This window comes from Cebidichthys violaceus, unplaced genomic scaffold, assembly GCF_023349555.1.
Source record: "Cebidichthys violaceus isolate CVI_PGR_0920_01 unplaced genomic scaffold, fCebVio1.0.p SCAF_46, whole genome shotgun sequence".
Taxonomy (NCBI): Eukaryota; Metazoa; Chordata; class Actinopteri; order Perciformes; family Stichaeidae; genus Cebidichthys; species Cebidichthys violaceus.
In genome coordinates, this window is record NW_027176661.1 from 1,763,122 (window position 1) to 1,775,854 (window position 12,733).

The following is a 12,733-nucleotide window of genomic DNA, read 5'->3' on the forward strand; positions in this document are numbered from 1 at the left end:
CTTCAAAGTAACCAAATTAGCGGACAACCCCGACAGGCATGAATCGAACTGAAGCTGGACTGGATTCCTCAGAAAACTAAATGTCTGGTGCCTCTCAGAATGGACCCTCAAGATATTGGCACTTGTTGGATTGAATTTTTTATATTGTTCCAACATCGCTGAAGCCCTATCTTCTGCATGTCGTATTTATGTCGTTTATTTAACTTTTCCTTCCCCTCGAGGAAATGGCTCCGACTCTCTTTCCATGCAGCATTGTCTATGAAACCCAATCATTTCTTTATATCCCATATTGTTCCCCAACAGCAACATCTACCCCCGACTTCTTCTGAAGTCGAATCTGTCTGAGGTAACGCTTAGACGGCCTGTTCAATGCAGATTCAAATCCTTATATCTAAACGGTGCCTTTGAAAATGCTGCACAGACTGACTCAGTGTTGTGAACCAAAGGTTTTGTAATGGCTTTTCATGGAACTTGTAGGTGTGCGAGGAAAGAGTCTACTATTTGTCCGATGTATAGGGGCATCTGAGTTTTATAGGGTTGTATTCAAACAAAACGTTTGTGTTGCTGTTAGCAAAACAAATTAATTTGGTTGAAATCTTAATTAACCACACACACTTCTCCTCTATTGCTGTAAACTCAAAGCAGGTGAGCAGTTTATTCTTATGCTGCTGCAGGAACATTTTCTGCTGCTCAAGGCTACAGGGCTTGTTTTCTAGTCAAAAACTTGAACATGCTAGAAGATTCCTGGCACGGACTGAAAACCAATGTTTGCCAAAAGTTAAATTATAAAATCTAAAGACACAGAAGCTTTGCTGCGCTGCATATTTTAAACTCAAAGAAATGTGTTAAGACTACTTTGGCTATCAAATGGCTTTTTGGGGAACAATTCCTATAGGATGGATGACTTTAATTATCCAGCCTGAGCATTTAAAAAAATGTTCTTTGTAGGAGACTAAATCACAGAATCAAGATAACCACAATATCTGTGCACATAAATTAAATATTAATTGCCACTAGTTAAGCTGATCATTTTCTTATCTGCATAGGTTTATCAGCTGGCGCATCCTTTTAATATTGTGATTGTATAATAGATCATAGCTGTGGATCTACTCACAGATTAAGAACATACAGTATCAATGATGTTAAACTGCTAATAATTACCGTTAATTCTGTTGATTCATGTTACTGTTGTTTTAAGGCTCGGCCTTTCCACTAACTGCTCACAAATGTTTGGTTTGGGGCTCATGATGCAAAGTATTATTGCAGTTAAAGAGGGAAAAGTGGGACAAAGTCTGGAACCAGATGAATGCAAAATGAGCAGTACTGTAGGCCTTAAGAAGTATAGCCTTGTGATATTGCCACATTGTATTCCACAATATGGTTTGGAATAAACTGGACATATTAGTCAACATAGTCAGATGGTGTCTAAGACTTTTGGGGAACTTAATCTGAGTTTGCAAATGTGTTTTTGGCAGATGGCTGGACTTGAAAAGACTTGTAAAGGCATTTTCTTATAACTGATAAAACATGCAGATGCCATAGTACAAGTTACTTTGTAGTTATTTACACACAGCATTGTTTTCTCTGTTTCTTCAGTGTGTTGAATGTGCATTTACAATGCAGAGAGAAAAAGACAATGACTGTTCAACCTTTTAAGATATCTAGCAGAATTTGATCAGTGTGTTTGATCGTATATTGAAACTAACTTGCCGCATTACAAACAATGTTGCTTCCTTTTCAGTGCACTTAAGCGTAACAGCAAAGCATTAATTGGAAGCAAAGTACAATGTATTAAGCATTACTCTTTTTTTTTTGTAGCACAGGAGTCTTAGAGGAAAAAGAGAAATACCAAGGTGTTTATCTGTTCTTTCTCTCAACAGAGCAAAGAACCTAAATTAACCTAAACTCTGGACAGTTTTACTGCTCCGTCTGTTAAACCCGTGCCAGACAGTCACACTTATTCATGTCATGTTGTCATAATGGTGGAACATGAGCAAGAAGAGATTCATTACACAGGTTTTGGGACAACTACACCTGGCACTTAAAGTCATCCACCAAGGACAAATGATGATGCAGCAGGCATAAAATGTGGGAGTTTGGGCCACGTCTGTTCTAGTGTTGGGTGCAGTCCAGTTATTAGCTACGGGTGACTTCTCGTCTTTTATGGATTACTTTTTAAATTACTCACTGTTTAAATTGGCAGAATAAAGCTTTTTTTTTCTTTTTTCTACAGTATAAGCTCAGCATTTTCTCAAGTGTGTTTGTATCCACTTAAATCTTCAAGCTGTAGAGTAGGAAGCCATTGTTCCCTAGGCACACTAATAAAGAAGACTACCGACTAAAAGATACAGGCAGTGCTGCTGTTAAGAGTGCATTGTGCGAGCATTTCACTCACAGTTTTTGTTGTACCTGCAGCTCTACCACCTTCCTCCAAGGTGTCGCAAGTGGAGGCGTGATGTGTGCCACCGGGTTGTCGTCTTAACATGTTGCCCGGAGTTGCATTGTGGGCAATGTAGGTGGCAGGTTTTGACAAGGAAAAGAATGTGTGTAATGAAAAAAAGGTGATATCTCTGGTTCTGTTGCATCGATTTTGATACTTTTGTCTTTTAATTGTCCATAGTGTTCTATTATTACTCTGATATTATTGGGTCGACTACTGTTATACTTATGCTCATTATGTAACATCCTACGGATTGACTATGTTGTAATTCTATTATGTTGTTAGTTCTGTACAGAGAGGGATCCCTCTTGCTCTCCCTGAGGTTTCTTCCTTTTGTTTCCCCCTTTAAAAGGTTTGCTAGGACCCAAGGACAGAGGACGTCGTATGCTGTACAGATTGTATTTACAAATGTATGATTTGGGGCTATACAAATAAATTGAATATAATAATTTTACAGGAGTACAATGCTAAAATCGGTGGACAACTAACCTTCTAGGTTTTTTATTAATTCCTTGTTATTGTGGTAATTAAACTCATCATTAATTGCCAACTCTTTTGATAATTGATTAATCGTCAAAATCATTTTTCTAGCAAAATCATCTTGGACTTGTGACATTCTATAGAGAGGGAAAAAATATCTGTAGATTATTGAATTATGGAAATAATTGCTAGCTGCAGCCCTAATTTCTATACTATGCAGTTCCATCACATGAGAAGGTCACTCCAATATCACTTCCTCCCACCAAATATCAAATGTCATCTCATCACAAATTTCAACATATGATTTTTTTCCTTTTATTCAAAGTAAGATTCATCTATGTTGAATCTACTCCATAACTTGGCCCGGGCACTGTCGTGGTGCGGCTGTGTGTATGGAAGGTGACATGAATGTCGTTGATGTCGCAGAGTGGTTGGCATGCCGGACGGACTGCTGTGACTGACACAGGTTGCAGTGGACAAGCTTTTCCTGCAGAGGCCATTCTGGCAACACCTCGATTAACGATGGAATAAAACTTTCATGTGAAATGTGTTAATGTAAACTGGTAAATATTTATTACGAGAAAATGCATTTTCACCCTCCTATTCATACATCGACAAAAAAAAACAGCATACCTGTCAGTAATATGCACGAGTTCAATAGAATGAGTATCATTTACATCTGGAAAAGGGGACATTTCAGCTGGAGTCAGCAAAATGAAGAGAGCAATGAAGTTAAAAGGAACATAGCGATTAGAGATGAGAACAGAAAACACGTGTTACTGAGATGGAAAATGATGAAAGCATAACGCTGCTGTCAAGGACGCAAGTAATCAATGAGAGGAGCTCCATTATTTTCAGCCTCCTGTTTCACAAAGGAACAAACGCTGTGACATACGCTGCCCTGCCAGATGGGGATGCATATGTTGGCTGAGAAAAAAAAACGGCTGTATGTCTCCTTTACCTGTGGCTTCAGCATCACTAAAATCAAGGCAATTTGGGCGATGTATAAAAGGAAATGTACGCACACTCCCGGGTTGGTGAGTACATGGAGTGCAGCATGGCCTGTGTGGGCAGTATTTTTGTGAAAACGGTCCTGTTTGATGTATTGGATTTTGTTTGTCTCACCTCGTCTCACTGAAAATGCCATATTCCTTTGAAATTGTAATGTGATTTTGAGTTCAAAAAAGGGGGAGTGACAGCCTCAAGATCACCAACTCTTGAGTAGTGTTTAATCAAGCTTTCCTGCGGCTTTATAGGGAAAGTATTTACCATATGAACTTGTCTACTGCTCCCATCCTCTTCCATGAAAAAGAAGGTTATACAGCACTTCATAGCTTGGGGTGCTATGCAGCATGAGTTATAAATGATCTCTTCATTGCTGCTGATGCAGGTGATTGCACTTTTGTAATCCCTGTAGATATCAGTGCTGCGTGTGACAGCGTGAGCCAGGGGCTTTCTTCTCCAAACGCCTCGGAGAGTAGGTTGGTGTCACAAACGTTGATATCACACGTTTCAGATCCTATCGTATATGTTAGATAATTTCCTGCTGCTGTAGGGAGGCTGTTGTCCTATCCAGCCTACCTCCTTTTGTGGTGCTGTGTTTCCAAAAATATCTGTTTCCTCTTGCAAAATGTATGTCCTTTAATCACAGTGAAACAAATGTATAAATAGATTTGTTCCTTTAAAGGAAATGTTAAATTAATTCATTGCAGTAAAACCTTGCGGTGTATCTCCCCACTGAGCCAACACTGCATTTTCTGATTACGTTGGAATAATTGTTTGCTATGTTTTGATGGGAAAACTGAACTTAGCCGACCTAGCTCTCATTATTTGTCAAATAACATTTCTCCAGTTTTTTGCTTTCCATGTACACAGAGCCTTTCAGATGACGGATCAGTTTTGCAGTTTGAACAGACACCGGAAAGACATTTCCCTGCCCCCTCTCTGACCTTGGTTGTCATGGCAGTGTATTCAAGCTAGTTAAAGATCAAGGACAACACGAGAGGCGAAAACTGTTAAAATCCAAGATCAAATAAGGCGGAGGCTTTTACAGCGATGGATTGGGGAATTGAGACTGTGTGTGGGAGGCAAAGACAGGATGAATGCACATTGAATGTAGAGGAAAGCACAGTTCTAGAAAGGAGAGAACAGTGTTGTTTAGCTAAAGACAAGAATATGTACCAAAATAATAACATTTAAAAACAGCTTGACATTTAAGATTCATCAGAGTCATAACACTCAGTGGGTGACATAAAATCCCACTGTAAACAAAACTTCTATGCACAGCTGCAAAGCTGAGACAAGGAATTATTGAGCCAACTTCTACAAACAGTCACAGAAAGCATCTCTTTTTTCCCCCTCAACACCAACAAGGACAGGGTAAAGAACAGCAGTGTCGTGACTATTTGTTGGTACCAGCTGGAAATTAACATTTTCCAATTGATTTTATTTTCTTCCTCTTGTTCCACTGTCTGAACAGATTGTGCCTGTTAAAACACATACTCCAACTCTTGGCTTCTAATGGTGATCAATGGGCCAAGGAGGCCCCCATTGGCCTCCACCTCTTCTTTTAAGTGGAAGTGTTAAACAGATGCTAGGGAGGAAGTGCTGGCCGTGGCAGCCATTATTGCTGAGCAACTATTGAAAACCTTTTCCAAAGTTGAACTCGTTTCAGCAGCCCTCTGTTCTGAGTAAGAAAGCCAATGCAAATCTCTTGGCACCGCCTCAAATTTGCTATATTTTTGTCCTCCCAAGTCGATACAATCTGTAAAAGAAGTCGCGCTCAAAAGAAATGTTCCCAGTGGACACGTAACCTAACTTGGCATCTACTGCAAACACACATTACAAAGTGTGTCCAGTGGAGGTGGTTTGAGCGTTTGCTGAAAATGTCCCTCAGGTGCCAGCCTGTGCCAGGCACGGCCAACTGGGATATGGCCCAGGGGCCAACCCTGAACATGCTGCAGGGACTCCAGCCCAGCTGGCAGGGGAGCTGGCAGGGGAGCTCGTGGGCATCCCGCAGGAAGACCTGGAGGAGGTTACTGAGGAAAGATGGGCGGACTTTGTACAGCTACAACTCGACAATGGACATTGTGTGAACAGCTTGGGAATTTTATATTTAACAAGACCAATGCTGTGTCTGAATTCAGATACTTCCATTAGTACACTTCCATATAGTACACTGTGTGCACTTGTACCTACTTGCGTAGTTCGTGAATGTTTCCTCAAATCCAACATTGCTGTTGTGCACCTATAGTGCAGTCGGCACCCGGAAGTGACGACTGCAACATTTGAGCGCTTTTTCTTCTTTTTAATGGAGAATTGCGACCAGACGGAGTGCAACCTCCAATATTTGACCGTGATTGTCGCTCTTGCCAAAACACCTGCTGACTTGTTTGCTTACTTGACAATTGCATAAAAACGGACTAAAAATTAACGTGATTTTACTTTAACTTGCATGTGTAGTCCATGTTTACTCCACCATCTCCGGCAAGTTTGCTGGAACCTCCCCTTCCGCAACGTAGCCAAAGATGGCGACCATTGAGGGTGAGAAGTGTCTATGATTCCAACCTTACCTTTGTGACCGTTGTGAGTACGCCATCCCGGTACTCATAGTTAGGGATGCCCCCCCCTTTAGAAACTCGGTTCTAAACAGGAAACATTTTCGAAAGAGTAAAAACCCTGAGTATTGTAAAGTTAACGGTTCTGCTAACGGTACTTTAGAAGTTACAGTGTGAGATCACGTAAAAATAGCAGCGTCGCAAAGCAGCCATCCATCCTCGTCCACTGCAGGTAACGTTACCGATGCCATATGGAGTATTCTAATAAGAAAAGGTTAATTGATGAAAGCCAATCACTTCGGTAATTGTTTAGTTCTGAATGTATTTTAATGATTTTAGATCTCCTTGTACTGCTGCTCAAGAAAGACTATTTACATACATAAAATAATACAGCAATGTTGATTATTTTCTTAATTTATTGTATTTTTTTATTACAGTATAATTAAAACAAACCGATAAGAGTATCGATAAGGAACCGAACCGATAAGCAGAATCGAAAAGAGTACTAGTATCAATAAAATCCGAACGATACTCATCCGTACTCAGTGCGCTGCATTTTAGCACATTTGGCAGTGTAAATGCACTTCTGCACTCAAAATAGCAACGTCCACATGCTAACATGCTCACAGTAACAATGCTAACATGCTGATGCCAAGCAGGTGTAATGTTCACCATGCTCACCATCTTAGTTTAGCATGCTACCATTTAGCTAATTATCACTAAATTCAAAGTATAGCTGAGGCTGTACCAAAGATTAACCAGTCATTAACCAAAGAATCAACAAACTGATTACAATTCATCTTGATATGGAACATGAATACATGTAAATCTCATGTCATGAGAAAATATCATGGTAATCTGTCCAGCAGCAGATATTTAAGTCTGGACCGAAATGGTGGAAAGACCAACATTGCCATATCGAGAGCCACACTGCTAGGTTATTTACATTCTTTAAAGACATCACAGTCTTCTGTAGTTGAAATATGTTAAATACCACTCTGTTTATCTATATCACATTCCACATTTATATCACCCCCATGTTCATATTATCTGCACAAAACAGGCAAGTGGAAAACAGAAAAAAGATGCAAACAAAGAAAAATCTGTCATATTATAAAGGCTTTGAATGATACAAGACATCCATTGCTAAGAGACAATATGCTGCATAATGCACTGCTGCATAACATTATCAATATATTGTTGGTAGACTGGGAGAAAATATGAGTGGGAGGACCTGGTGAGGAAGATTAGTTATGCTGTAAAGGTTAACACATGCATGAATTCAAGCTTGGAATTTACTATTTATTAATCAAGAACGTGCTAATTAGAAATCTCCTCCTCTGTGCCCCCCCCCCCACTGTGGGATTTAGATGACAGGAAGATGGAATTAAATATTTGTTGCCACATATAATAAATAAACCAGTGGCCCCCATAACCACAAGTCAAGAAAAGTCATCAGCTTCCAATATATCTTCTCCACAAAGCTTCAAGCAGCCTCACTAATCCCCTCCATTCGATTTTCGGTCGCCCCCCAGGCTCTAAATAGCGAGACTGTTCAGCGAGTGCGTAGCCAGGGCACGTTAGCGGTGGAGGGCTATCAGGATTCTTAGAGCGACACTTAGAGAGAGAGATGAGGTAGTTTGGGGAGAATACCGAGGCATTTGCGGAGGTGTCCACTTTGAATTCAAGACACATGAGCAGCAGCCAAATGTTTGTTGGGATGGGAGCGCCGATATCACCCATAACGAAACTCGGTCGGCGACAGTTGGGTTGGAGATTCCGGTGCTTTATGCTAGTAGCCTCGAGCCGCTAGTCTGTAGCAGAGATAAGGAGCGCTCTGGTGAGCTCACTCCATAAACTCCACACCCCCAGTTTTTTTTCCTCATTTTCAAACTTGTAGTCTTCGGCCATAGCCGACTCTGACTCAAGTGACATCACTTGAGGCAATGCGATGTCACGCAGCTCCATCTGGAGCCACTGCATTGGTGGGGGCAGGGAGAGGATTTTGTTTTCAACCGCTTCAAATGTTCAACATCCAGAGGCGGTAGGATAAAATAACTGGCCTCATGAAACGCGCCAAATGAGTCAATGAAAGGCACATCTGCAGACTTTAGCTGGGACTTTGTACGATTACTCCTCCTCGCTAATTTATTTGCCATCGCTGTCAGCTCATGGAGCACCTTCATCTCACACTGCCCACCGAACAGCTTTCGTTACTGCTCACTTGGCTCCAGCTTCCCCACTTACTCCACAGCCCCTTCTCCACACGCCTCCTGGCTGGCAGCAGGTGCCCCGTTAGCCCTGGGAGACCACCGCTACATCTCTTCCCTGGCAAAGGGTGCAATCCTTCACCTGTCAGACTGGTTCACAACACTTACCTTGGATCAGATCCAGTCCACTCACTCAGTTCATGCCCAATCAACTAACTCAAGACTTCTCGGCCCACACACACACATTTGATCTCCTACTATATGATCTGCACCATCCATGACCTTTAAGGTGCTCAATGTGAAATTCAGAGCATATCCATTCCCTCCATGCGGCTTCTTAACATGGCGAAGGCTGAGCCTGCCACTCACAGCTAACAGTGCTAACATGGCTATCAGTGCAAACAACGGTAAAAGCAGTAACGGAGTATTAGCTCGAGGAGGAACCGGAGGGAGGGTGCCAAAGCTTCCGTGACGACGGCGACGGATTGAGCACAGTGCAGAGCGCTGTGAGCTAGCCAGTGGCTATCAATAACAGCAAAAGTGGACACTAGTGACATGAAAGCATTGAGAGGTATTCATTGAAGTCCTTTCTACGTATATATTATGGTTTTCGGACCCTGTAAACTTGTGTTTGTTAATAAATGTTGCATATTTGCACAAGTTTTTCTATTTTCCAATCACTAAAATATTTTCTGTCCCTTTCATCTCAGCTGAAGAACGTCGCAAACCCAGTACACAGCAGGACTGAGCAATAATTAGAGATTAAGAAACTATATTTGCAAAGTAACATTTCAATGCCGTGTCCCTTCTTCTGAGAGAATAAACTTCCAGTAAAGCGAAGTCTGTTGCACACACACTATAAAGTTTGTTTAACTGTCCATATGCTCCAGGACATACAGTATAATATCCTTGATTTGCTATCCGTCCCGTCTAATGACACCATGAGCTGACGCAGGATCGTGAGGAGGAAATGTATGGATCTTTTATACTCCCTGCACGTTTCTCCTCGCAGCAAACCAACATTTTCAAAGCTACTCACAGTTGTGCACGAACAGGCAAAAACCTGCTGAACAGAGCAACCACGAAGGGCCATGTTTGATGGTGTCTTTGAGTCAAACCTGCCTTGAGTTAACACTGTTCGCTGCTCTATTAAGTCTAAGGTGTTGCTGTGGCAGCGATTTTTGTCGTCACAAATTGAAAAGCATAAATTGCTAACGATAACGACTCATACCTTTAAGTGCCCGGGAGCTACCACACTGAGTCCCATGGAAACTAAGACTGGAAATTTCTGGAGAACAGCGGACCGTGCTGAATCTTTATCCTGCTCTCATCCCCTCATTATTGACAAACATTAAATCGACATGATGGTGATCTGCAGAGTCTTTTCTTTCTCACGTGATGGTAACGTTCTGGCGATCGGATCCACGTCTTTGACCAAGAAGCAAGGGTTTGAGCGGTGCACCTCAGCTGAATGTCTATTAAATTAACTGTCTGACCCAGAAGTCACTTAGAAGTTCACCCACCTTTGATTGCAGCAGGAGACACACAGCTAATTGAGATGAGCCAATTAGCGCAGTTTGACAGACAGACAGCTTAGACATTATCACACTTTAAAAAGCCTTTTTTCCTACTTTCAGCTAGATGCTCCATACAAACCTTACAATCTTATACATCTTTCATACATTATCGGCATCAGTCGACTTCTAAGGCCGGCAACTCAGTTTAGAGTCAGCTTTCCAACAAACCATATCATATTCCACGTCTTTCATACATGTTTGATATCACTCAACTTTTAAAGCCAGCAAAGCAGTTTAGTTTCAGCTTTTCAACATCCAGCATTCACACCGCCATTCCTTCAGAAAATTGAGTATTAGCTACACCTGAGCTTAAATTATAAGAATCATAAAGGTATTAGATTCCCCACCTTAACTGGTGCACCAACGCCAAATGTCACCTTGATATACCACTTTACAACCACATGTGCAGTTTTGGAGTGAATCATTTCTTACACTGTTGTTGCTAAGAAACAAAATAAATACATTTCCAGGCTTGCCTCACTCCGCATTGGTGAAGACATATCAGTCCTCTCATGTGGGGCACACTGAATACAGTGTTATGCCAGCAGTTATAAAAATTAACATTATCTATGAGCTAAACCCATGAATAATATATAAATATTTCATGAATGCAGGATGTCAAATTTAGCATCACATTGAAATGACAGTAGATACACTGCGGTGCAAGTCTGCCTTTACATCTCCAGTGTTTACACCTACAGCACCTTTACCTTCTCTGCTCCTGTTAGAACTTCTTCTCCTTCAGGCAAAACTCACACAAACGTTCAACAATGTCAGTCTCTGACACAGAGTTTGTTTTTGTTAAATCGTTTTCTTTATGTGTGAACAGTTGAGGAATATAATGACTGTTCTCGCCTTTTCTTTCCTCATTAGGCGTAAGATAGTGAGAATAATGAAGAGGACCGAGGAAGTAAAACAAGCGGCTGGCTCGATTATAAACCCTATGTATTTAAAAATGATATCAAATTCAAAGGGAATGTGCCATCGCTTTGCCCTCATCAGGGAATTTGAACAGCTGGCTGATACTGGAAGACGTTAGCGTGTGTGTGCTTCAGCGTGTGAGTCAGAGAGAGAGCGTGTGCTTCAGTAAAGCACACAGATGCTACAAACCACTCAAGTACTTTGTTTTCCTGCAGTGGGTATTTTAGGGTGGAACACACACTGTTAGAATGGTATCAGTTTTAAGGTTTCTCATTAATTTGTGAGTCTCCACTGATTCCGTCTTGATGTGTGATTCTTGTTGAGTGAGATGATACTTATTGCATTGTAACTCGTCCCATCTGATTCTGAAGGCTTTTTGTATTTGGTGTTTTTCGGTGTCTGAGCTGCCTGGAACACGCATGCCTGTCCCTTTTTGATAAGGTTGGTGAATGAAAAGCCAGCAATGTATATTTCTTTCAAATATTTATGAGTACACTGTTATACTGTCATATTCTAACCCTTTTGGAAGAGCTTAATTATGCTCTTGACAACCAGAATATATCAAACTGTGCCCCACTCAATGAGGTGCAAATCGTGAGCTTAGTGTTAAAAAGCTTAGTCTCAGTGGAGATATGGAGTCTGAAGTATCCGACATCATCTGTATAATCATTAGTACTTTCTTCTTAAAGTTGTAATTCTTAAGATATCAATCCTGGTTGAATTGGCAACACCCGTGGTCACAGTGGTAACAGCAAGCAAGGTTTAATAGTACAGCAAACAGTCCTTGGGGTTTTAATTTCTGTTGAGGGTTATAACTTTAACTAGGGAACCAAAAAAGTTTTATTATATAGGTAATTTGATTAGAGTTGAGCGGGTCATCCTTCAATCAGAGGATCGACGGTTCGATCCCCAGCTTGGGGTTGTGTCTCGGGCAAGACAAATTGCTCCCATAGGCTGTGCCTGTGGTGTATGAATGGGTCAATAAACCTGTAGTGTAAAGTGCTTTGAGTGGTTGGAAGACTAGAAATAGAAATACAAGTCCATTTAGCATGAGGGAGCCGGGATGCTTAATTGATATTTATTTATTGCCCACATATGCCCATGTAATAGCTACTTAGATAAGCTCATTTTCCCAAATGCCTCAAAATCATTTTAAGACATTCAAAATGACATTCTTGCGTGCCCTGAACAGCAAACACCCTAAACCGGTAATAACTACAATTGCATACACTCTAAGTAGTGACCTTCACCCAGCCACTGTTTTAATGGTGTTGTAGCTCAGATGGACTCTTATGTTGAGTTGTTATTATAGGACAGATTAAGTCTCAGATAGCCCCTCTAAGAGGCCTAGCAAAGACAGATTTGCTGTTGAGAGCTTCCCTTTAAGCAATATTCAGGCACAACTCGGGTTACTCTTCAAGGACTAAATTCCTTAAAGCTCCTTCTTTACCAAGAAGCACAATGCTGTGCATCAGCAGCACCAGGACCGCTTGTTGATGGGGTTTATTTGGATATTATAGGTCAGCTCCTCCGGGGATTTAGGTTTAA

At 41.2% G+C, this 12,733-nt stretch overlaps 1 protein-coding gene across 2 annotated transcripts in view; it reads left to right on the top strand.

The window, feature by feature from the left end:
- The window catches only part of LOC137886825 (gamma-aminobutyric acid receptor subunit alpha-3-like), an 82,246-nt gene that overhangs the window by 32,025 nt on the left and 37,488 nt on the right, over nucleotides 1–12,733 (top strand). The window lies entirely within an intron of this gene.